Genomic DNA, 9,857 nt, shown 5'->3' with positions numbered 1-9,857 from the left:
CAGAGTGGTAATATGCTTTGTATAGAAGTAAATGAACAAACCATCTTTTCCTATGCTCACACCTCTCAGGCAGCAGTGTGCACCGGGGCCCCCCATGGCTGTGCTTGTAGAGCTGGACTCACTGGTCTGCATTATGTACACTGTGCATCGGGGCCCCCCATGACTGTGCTCATGTACAACATGCACTGGGGCCCGACTGTGCTTGTAGAGCTGGTCTCAGAGATTTGCATCATGTGCAGCGTGCACCGGGGCCCCCCATGGCTGTGCTTGTAGAGCTGTAGTCATTGGTCTGCATCATGTACAACATGCACTGGGGCCCCCTGACTGTGCTTGTAGAGCTGAACTCAGTGATCTGCATCATGTGCAGCGTGCACTGGGGCCCCCCTGGCTGTGCTTGTAGAGCTGGTCTCAGTGATTTGCATCATGTGCAGCGTGCACCAGGGCCCCTCCAGTGCTTTTAGAGCTGGACTCAGTGATCTGCATCATGTGCAGCATGCACTGGGGCCCCTCCTGGCTGTGATTGTAGCGCTGGAGTCAGTAATATGAATCATATACAGCGTGCACTGGGGCCCCCTGACTGTGCTTGGAGAGCTGTAGTCATTGGTCTGCATCATGGCTGTGATTGTAGAGCTGGTCTCAGTGATCTGCATCATCTACAGCGTGCACTGGGGCCCCCTGGCTGGACCCACAGGAGGGACAGCGCTGGTCTGAGGGCTCGCAGAGAAGCCCTGGACCTTTCACCTCCAGGGAACTCACCCCACCACCTCTAAACTGAATGCCAACTGCAACAAACACAATTGCTAACTTCCAGCCAGAGCAATATCCTGCCTCTATCTGACAGTGCACCTGATTGGCTGACTGGTGTCTGCTGGCCAGATAGAGGCAGGATATTGCTCTAGATGGAAGTTAGCAATTGTGTTTGTTGCAGTTGGCATTCAGTTTAGAGGTGGTGGGGTGAGTTCCCTGGAGGTGAGAGGTCCAGGGCTTGCCCACACTTCCCTCTAGGTGTCGCATGGTGGTTTGGGGGCCCCAGCGAGTGAGAGAGACCTGGGGCCCCTGGGCTGTCATGTGGACCAGTGTTTGTGGCTCTATGGAATCCTCAGCTTAGGTGAGTATAGAAGTATGTTGGCTCAGGTGTGCTTGTAGTTGCTGCCCCTCCCCCTCTCCCCCCCCCCCCCCCTTCTCTATTATTCCAGGCACAGCAGGGAAATGGGGGCGGGGTGACCTCCTGCTACTCCTAACATTCAACACCAGAACTAAATGTTTCCTGTGCTGACTACAAATATTGTGACTCAATATCTGCAACAAAAGCACTTTAGTGTCACATGATCTCCCCATTGTGTCTGTCCAGCCTGCATTGTGCAGCGATAGTGCGCTGTCGCCCCCTGCCTGCACAGACATGAACTGCAGCCCACCATATTAGGCAAAGCAAGTTACACATCATCTGCAGGTCATGTATCTCATGTATGGAGGCTGCACAGTATGACTTCTCTTGTCTTTCCATTTTGAGAACATTTTTGCAAAAATAGCTTGAATTCTCAGTTTTTTGTGTAAATGGGGAAAAAAAATATTTTATCTCAAAAAGCACGAAAACGAATAAAAATAATAATTTCACCCCAAAATGCCCCCCCCACCCCCCCACCCAAAAAAAATCTATATTTTTAACAAGAAAATTCGCAATAAAAAACAAAACTTATTTTCAATAGCATTTTCAATTAAAAATGGAATTGAACACTATTCTCCTATTATTTCGCCCATCACTGGTGACATCACACAACGGGCAGGGCGAGCGAGGAAAGATCTATTGGCTGTCGCTCGGTTAAATTGACCAGCGTGGCCGACAGGAGCTGCTGTATACACACCAGATTACTGTCCGCCTCGGCCAATTGAAATCTAGCGTGTGTATGGCCATTGAATCCATAAGGGGCGGAGTATGACTTTAAGAGGTCAGAATCGGACTGAAAACCAGTGACAGCTACCAAGAGAGGCGTTATTATCACTGTTTCCGTTTGTCATGGTGCCCGTGTAACTGAACCACACACACATTTCCTGCGTCTGTTCCCAGCTGTGATGGGTATTTCGGGACAATCGCCCCACCCATGTGCCTCCCGTCAGTGATCGCAGTCACATGATGAGTTGGGTTATCAGGCTGGAGCAGCTATCAAGCAATACAGTACCCTTCCAGTGGCATAGCAATAGAGGGTGCGGAGGTTGTGCCCGCACTGGGGCCCCTTGTCTAGAGGGGCCCATCTTCATCTGTCTTATTACCGGTAGCTTTTCATGGGTGTTATACTGGTAATGAACACCTCTATATGTGTAATACATAGTGGTAACCCTTAAAGGACCTCTGTTGCAAAAATCTTAACATGTAAAATATATGTAAACTTATACAATTAAGACATACCTTTCTTCCAGAGTAAAATGAGCCATAAATTACTTTTCTCCTATGTTGCTGTCACTTACAGTAAGTATTATTATTATTTTATTTATATATAGCGCCAACATCTTCCGTAGCGCTGTACATAGTACAAACAAATAATGGGGAACAAATATACATAAGAAATACAAGACACTGTACAGTCATGACATTGAATAGAATAAATACAGATACATACATAGTTGATGTGTAGTTGGTACATGTACAGATGTTAAAATTACAGCAGTATGAGAAACACTAGGAGGAGGTCCCTGCCCTTGCGAGCTTACAATCTAGAGGGTAGTGGGGAGGAAACACAGGGGTTAGTGGGTGAGCCAGTGTGACTTCAGTGCTGCCTATAGCAGATTATAGGCTTCTCTGAAGAGATGTGTTTTCAGAGTACGTTTGAAGGTTTCCAGACTCGTGGCATGACGAACCGGCTGAGGGAGAGAGTTCCAAAGGAGAGGGACCGCCCGTGAGAAGTCTTGGATGCGAGAGTGAGTGGAGGTGACTAGGCTGGAGGATAAAAGGGTCTCCTGTGAGGAACGGAGGGTCCGGGCGGGGAGGTATCTGGAGATTAAAGAGGAAATGTATGGAGGCGATAGCTTGTATAGAGCTTTGTATGCAAGTGTGAGAAGTTTAAACTGGATCCTTTGGGCAACTGGTAACCAATGGAGGGATTGGCAGAGAGGGGCTGCTTTAGAGGATCTAGAAGAGAGGTGGATGAGACGGGCCGCAGAGTTTAGTAGGGATTGGAGAGGTGCCAGTCTGCTTTTTGGTAGACCACAGAGTAGGGTGTTATGCTGGGAATACACGTTAAGTTTTTACTTTAGATAGATGGGTTCGATAGATAAATTCCAACCTGTCGGATCTGGTCGATTCTACTTTCGTTTCGATTCTCCTCATTCAAGTGAATGTAATTGATAAGAAAAGATAAGGAATCGAGAGGGGAATCGAGCAGTGAATCGAGAGTAGAATCTATCGAAAGCGAAAACTACGGCAAAAACGAACGCAAAAACGCATCGTGTATTCCCAGCATTACAGTAGTCAAGACGGGAGATGATTAGGGCATGCACAAGCATTTTAGTTGCTTCTTGTGAAAGGAAGGGACGGATTCAGGAAATGTTTTTGAGATGGAAGTAGCAGGAGGTAGTTAATGTGTTGATATGTGGTATAAAGGAGAGCTCAGAGTCCAGAGTTACCCCCAGGCAGAGGCGGGACAAGGTCCTTCAGCACCCAAGGCTGAGACAGCAAAGTGCGCCCATCCATCCCTCCCACCCCAGCCTTCACACACTAATTGCTACTAGAGTAAGAGGTGCCCCAGGGCCCCCAACCTCTCCCACACCTTAATCTCTAGTTATCTGGCTTGCAGTCACTGTCATGTATTCCCTTTTCTTATTTCTTTCTGCTTCAAACACAATTAGGAATGACAGCTGAATGAATTGTGCGCCCCCTCCTACACTGCGCCCTGAGGCTGGAGCCTCTGCCTCGGCCCGGCCCTGCCCCCAGGCAACGAGCTTTAGGGGTTGATACAATTGGGGTATTATCTACATTGATCAGGGCAGTTTCTAGGCTAAATTTCACCCAGTTCGAGAGTCAAAAAATTCGGTGAGCCTGGGGTGCCTGGCACCTGGGTGCAAGATTTTCTCTGGCGCCTATGGGAGTGGTTAAATTAACCGCGCCCAACCACATAACCACACCCATGTCCTGCCTAATCACACCCACACCTTCCACCTCTTTACGCATGCATGTAATACCCCATTCCTACCCCTCTTCCATGGGCTTGCTCCTGGTTGGCTTTGGCTGCCTGCCAGTCTGCTAGTCTCTGGACTGACTCAGGTTGAGAGGCTCTGCGAGTGCGACGCAGTCACACACTGCGTATTTATGGCTGCCTGCGGCCACCCTACTCTCGCTCGCTGTTGGCTCCTCCCCCCACCAAGCCCAAGCGTGAGGTGGGCTGTCTGTATCTTTCCCGTTGCGCCGCCAGCCAGTGTTGCCAACCTTTCACGTTATTTTTTTACTGACAAATACCTAAAAATTTACTGACAAAAGATTATTTTTACTGACAAAATTTCCCCACTAAATGCACATAAGAGACAGCGTTTCACCAGTAAATGCACGTAATGACAGACAGCTTTTCACCAGTAAATGCACATAATAAGAGACCGCTTTTCACTAGTAAATGCACATAATAAGAGACCGCTTTTCACCAGTAAATGTACATAATAAGAGACCACTTTTCACCAGTAAATGCACATAATAAGAGACCGCTTTTCACCAGTAAATGCACATAATAAGAGACAGAATTTCACCAGTAAATGCACATAATGACAAACAGCCAGTGTCCCCAGTACATGTAGCCAGCCTGGACCTCCTTTAGGCAGTGAGTGACAGGGAGCCCCTTTAGGCAGTGAGTGACAGGGAGCCCCTTTAGGCAGTGAGTGACAGGGAGTCCCTTTAGGAAGTGAGTGACAGGGAGTCCTTTTAGGAAGTGAGTGACAGGGAGCCCCTTTAGCTAGTGAGTGACAGGGAGCCCCTTTAGCTAGTGAGTGACAGGGAGTCCCTTTAGGAAGTGAGTGACAGGGAGTCCCTTTAGGCAGTGAGTGACAGGAAGCCCCTTTAGGCAGTGAGTGACAGGGAGCCCCTTTAGCTAATGAGTGACAGGGAGTCCCTTTAGGCAGTGAGTGACAGGGAGTCCCTTTAGGAAGTGAGTGACAGGGAGCCCCTTTAGGAAGTGAGTGACAGGGAGTCCCTTTAGGAAGTGAGTGACAGGGAGTCCCTTTAGGAAGTGAGTGACAGGGAGCCCCTTTAGCTAGTGAGTGACAGGGAGCCCCTTTAGCTAGTGAGTTTCAGGGAGTCCCTTTAGGAAGTGAGTGACAGGGAGTCCCTTTAGGCAGTGAGTGACAGGGAGTCCCTTTAGGCTGTGAGTGACAGGGAGCCCCTTTAGGCAGTGAGTGACAGGGAGCCCCTTTAGCTAATGAGTGACAGGGAGTCCCTTTAGGCAGTGAGTGACAGGGAGTCCCTTTAGGAAGTAAGTGACAGGGAGCCCCTTTAGGAAGTGAGTGACAGGGAGCCCCTTTAAGAAGTGAGTGACAGGGAGCCCGTTTGAGCAGTGAGTGACAGGGAGCCCCTTTAGGCAGTGAGTGACAGGGAGCCCCCCAGCCGCCGCCGCTCCCCCCTCACCTTGCAGACCTCAGGATCAGCGGCGACCCGACCAGTACGAGCGGGCGCCAGACGCACCCGCTCTATATGCGGAAGTGATGTCACTTCCGCATATCAGTGCGGGCGCTGGGTCCTAGCGCCCGCACGATTGGTCGCCGCCTGATCGAGGTCTGAGTGAGGCAAGGAGGGAGGGGGGGAGCAGCGGCAGCGGACACAGGGACGGCCTGGCGCCCCCCAATCTGTCACTCTCATCAGCGCCCCGTTCAGCAGAACCGGCTGAACGGGGCAAGAAACGGCCCTGACATTGATTGTGACAATGGGAGGTGGAACAGAGAGCGAAGGTGGAAATATCACAATCTCTGTTTTGCTCATATTGAGTTTAAGGAAGCGGGATGACATAAATGTAGATACAGCGGATAGACATTCGGGGACTTTTGATAGTAGTGTGGAGAGGTCTGGGGCAGAACAATAAATTTGGGTGTCATCAGCATAGAGGTGATATTGAAACCCAAAAGAGCTTATGATCTGTCCCAGGCCTTGGGTGTAAATGGAAAAGAGGAGGCGTCCAAGGACGGACCCTTGTGGTACTCCCACAGACAGTGGGCGTGGAGAGGAGTTGGTATTGGCATAGGAGACCATGAAGGAACATCCAGACAGGTAAGAGTTGATCAAGGAATGTGCTAGGCCCTTGATTCCCAGTGTTGAGAGGGTCTGGAGAAGTAGTAGGTAGTAGAAATCTGTCAGAACCGACAGGGTTTGGACTAGCCCATCTCCTCATGGGGGGGGGGGTCACAGGATATCTTTATTTTCAAAATGCACTTCATTTCACATCATTCAGTATTTAAGAAAAAGAATCATGCAGTATTTAATTGTTTTATATGGATTATTGCAGCTCAGGGAAAAGGCCAGATGTGGTACGGTATCATTACTGTACTGACATGTAAAGAGCAAGTCCAAGCTGCGCAAAGTTACATAAAATTTGTATCGGCTCAAAACCATTAGCATCTTATTACACAATACTGAGGATTTGTGTTTTACAAATGTACGATTAGGAAAAATGTTTTCATGGACTTTCACTTTCCTAAATAGCTTTAATCGTTTTCCTGTTCCCCTTCTTGCTCCTGAAAGTGGACCTGAACTCCTGCACAGGACAGAAGGAAAGCATAGAGCTGCTAATTTGTGAACACAGGATGATAACTCCATGTCTGCTTCCATGAAAGCAGGAAGTAGCCACACTGCAGATTTATTGCAGGATTTGTATCAGCTGTAACAGAGAAATGTTTTTCTTTAAAGGTTAGTAAGTTGCTGCTTATCTTTTAGATAAGAGAGGAAGTTCTGAGTACAGGTCGGCTTTAATAAGTCTGTGTAACCTCACAAATAATGTCCGACCAACAGCTCCAGGCTGGAGATCCCAAACATCTCCTTTTAAGGCATTTAGGCCTCGTTCACACTGCGCGCGTTTCCAGCCGCGTTTTGGGAACGTGTGCAGGAGGCCGACACGCACGACATCACGCTGCACGCGTTTCGGGAACGTGTGCAGGAGGCCGACACGCACGACATCACGCTGCACGCGTTTCGGGAACGTGTGCAGGAGGCCGACACGCACGACATCACGCTGCACGCGTTTCGGGAACGTGTGCAGGAGGCCGACACGCACGACATCACACTGCGCGCGTTTCCAGCCGCGTTTTGGGAACGTGTGCAGGAGGCCGACACGCACGACATCACACTGCGCGCGTTTCCAGCCACATTTTGGGAACGTGTGCAGGAGGCCGACACGCACGACATCACACTGCACGCGTTTCGGGAACGTGTGCAGGAGGCCGACACGCACGACATCACACTGCACGCGTTTCCAGCCGCGTTTCGGGAACGTGTGCAGGAGGCCGACACGCACGACATCACACTGCGCGCGTTTCCAGCCGCGTTTTGGGAACGTGTGCAGGAGGCCGACACGCACGACATCACACTGCGCGCGTTTCCAGCCACATTTTGGGAACGTGTGCAGGAGGCCAACACGCATGACATCAGACAGTGCTTAGACTGCACTGTCTGATGTTCACACTGCATGCGTTCCGGACCTGTGCAGTCCAGGAACACATGCTGCACACATTTTTTCCCAAAACGCGGCTGTCCCATTCACTTTCAGTGATGGGATCAGCCACGCAACGCCTACAAACGCGGATGGTGTGCATTAGTACGCGTTGCGTTTGGTAATGTGAACAAAGCCTTATCCTACCAAGTCGCGGGCCAACTTCAGTGTCTAGTGGCCAATTCCCTCCCTTATGCAGTTCCCTGGTGTCTAGTGCTCCCTTCCTCCCTTATGCAGTTCCCTGGTGTCTAGTGCTCCCTTCCATCCTCTATACAGTTCTCTGGTGTCTAGAGGCACCCCTCCCTCCCTTATGCAGTTCCCTGGTGTCTAGTCGCCCCCCTCCCTCCCTTATACAGTTCCCTGGTGTCTAGTGCTCCCTTCCATCCTCTATACAGTTCTCTGGTGTCTAGAGGCACCCCTCCCTCCCTTATGCAGTTCCCTGGTGTCTAGTCGCCCCCCTCCCTCCCTTATACAGTTCCCTGGTGTCTAGTGCTCCCTTCCATCCTCTATACAGTTCGCTGGTGTCTAGAGGCGCCCCTCCCTCCCTTATACAGTTCCCTGGTGTCTAGTCGCCCCCCTCCCTCCCTTATACAATTCCCTGGTGTCTAGTCCTCCCTTCCATCCTCTATACATTTCGCTGGTGTCTAGAGGCCCCCCTCCCTCCCTTATACAGTTCCCTGGTGTCTAGTGCTCCCTTCCATCCTCTATACAGTTCCCTGGTGTCTAGTCGCCCCCCTCCCTCCCTTATACAGTTCCCTGGTGTCTAGTGCTCCCTTCCATCCTCTATACAGTTCCCTGGTGTCTAGTTGCCCCCCTCCCTTATACAGTTCCCTGGTGTCTAGTGCTCCCTTCCATCCTCTATACAGTTCGCTGGTGTCTAGAGGCGCCCCTCCCTCCCTTATACAGTTCCCTGGTGTCTAGTGCCCCCTTCCCTCGCCTATACAGTTTCCTAGTGTCTAGAGCGCCTCTCCTTCCCTCATATGCTTTCCCTGGTGATCCAGGGCTTCACCTCCAATATTTCTTCCCTGGTGGTCTAGAGTGGGCCAAACATAATGCAAAGTGGGGAAACCACTTGAGGGCCAAATTGAATGGTTCTGAGGGCCAGATTTGGCCCGCGGGCCAGAGTTTGACATGTATGCTGTAGAAGGTTACATAATACTGCAGTCTCAGAGCATCAGCAGATGGGCTAGGGAATGCAAATAATTCTGATTTGCTACAATGGAGCTGTACCAGATACGGCTATAGAATCTGATTAGTCCATTTCCATGCTGCATGAAAAGAAAAACTTTAGAACGCTTGATGCGGACAGACGCGCCGTGGTTGAGCTCCGCTGCAACTATTATCATCCGTGGCTAATACCGGCTTTTGCTCGGCTCAACCTGTCCAGAATATTTCGGCTGAGACTACTAAGCCTTCCCTGATGCCTGCTATGGCCAAAAAGACCGGGAAAAAAGATCTCCGCGGCTCAGAAACTTGGTCGGAGGCCCAGGATGGCACCAGCTTGCCGCGCGGTCAGGACGTGATGGAGCAGGGGGGGCTCAGGCAGCGACACTGAACCGTCTGATCCTGATCACTGCTGAAGCAGAGGAGCCTTCTTTGACCTCCGTTTACGAAAGTCTGCTGGCAGCGATCTCGGAGTCTAGGACCTGCCTGACCACCAAGATGGAGGAGATGCGTGTGGAGGTAGGCCTACTCAGACAAGATTTTGGGAAGCTGCCTCAGCGTATGACTGACGTTGAGCAACAGGTGTCTGATCGAGGACTGTTTCCAGCTGATGCCTCCCTGCTCAGGTACATACTCTACAATCCTCTGACTCCTCCACTGAAGAGATTTGGAGAACTGTCTCAGAAGAGAATCAGAATCAATTTATTTTCGCCAAGTAAGTTTGCACCTACAAGGAATTTGTCTTGGCAGTTGCTTAACAAACGCAAACAAAAACAATACAAGGACAGACAGTGAGTATATTACAAGTCAAGGACATTTATGCAAGTATAGTGGCAGTAAGCAATGTGAGAATTGTTCATTTACAGTTCTGTGCTGATTACTATCAAGTCCTGGCAGCTCTAACGTGGTTCAGCATTAAGTATGGCTACCGCTTGAGGAAAAAAGCTGTTCCTGTGTCTGGAGGTTTTGGTAGCGATTGACCGGAATCTTACTCCTGAAGGCATGCGCTGGAAGATGGAGTGA

The sequence above is a fragment of the Hyperolius riggenbachi genome, chromosome 3 (genome assembly GCF_040937935.1).
Source record: "Hyperolius riggenbachi isolate aHypRig1 chromosome 3, aHypRig1.pri, whole genome shotgun sequence".
Lineage (NCBI taxonomy): Eukaryota > Metazoa > Chordata > Amphibia > Anura > Hyperoliidae > Hyperolius > Hyperolius riggenbachi.
This window is presented reverse-complemented; position numbering follows the sequence as displayed.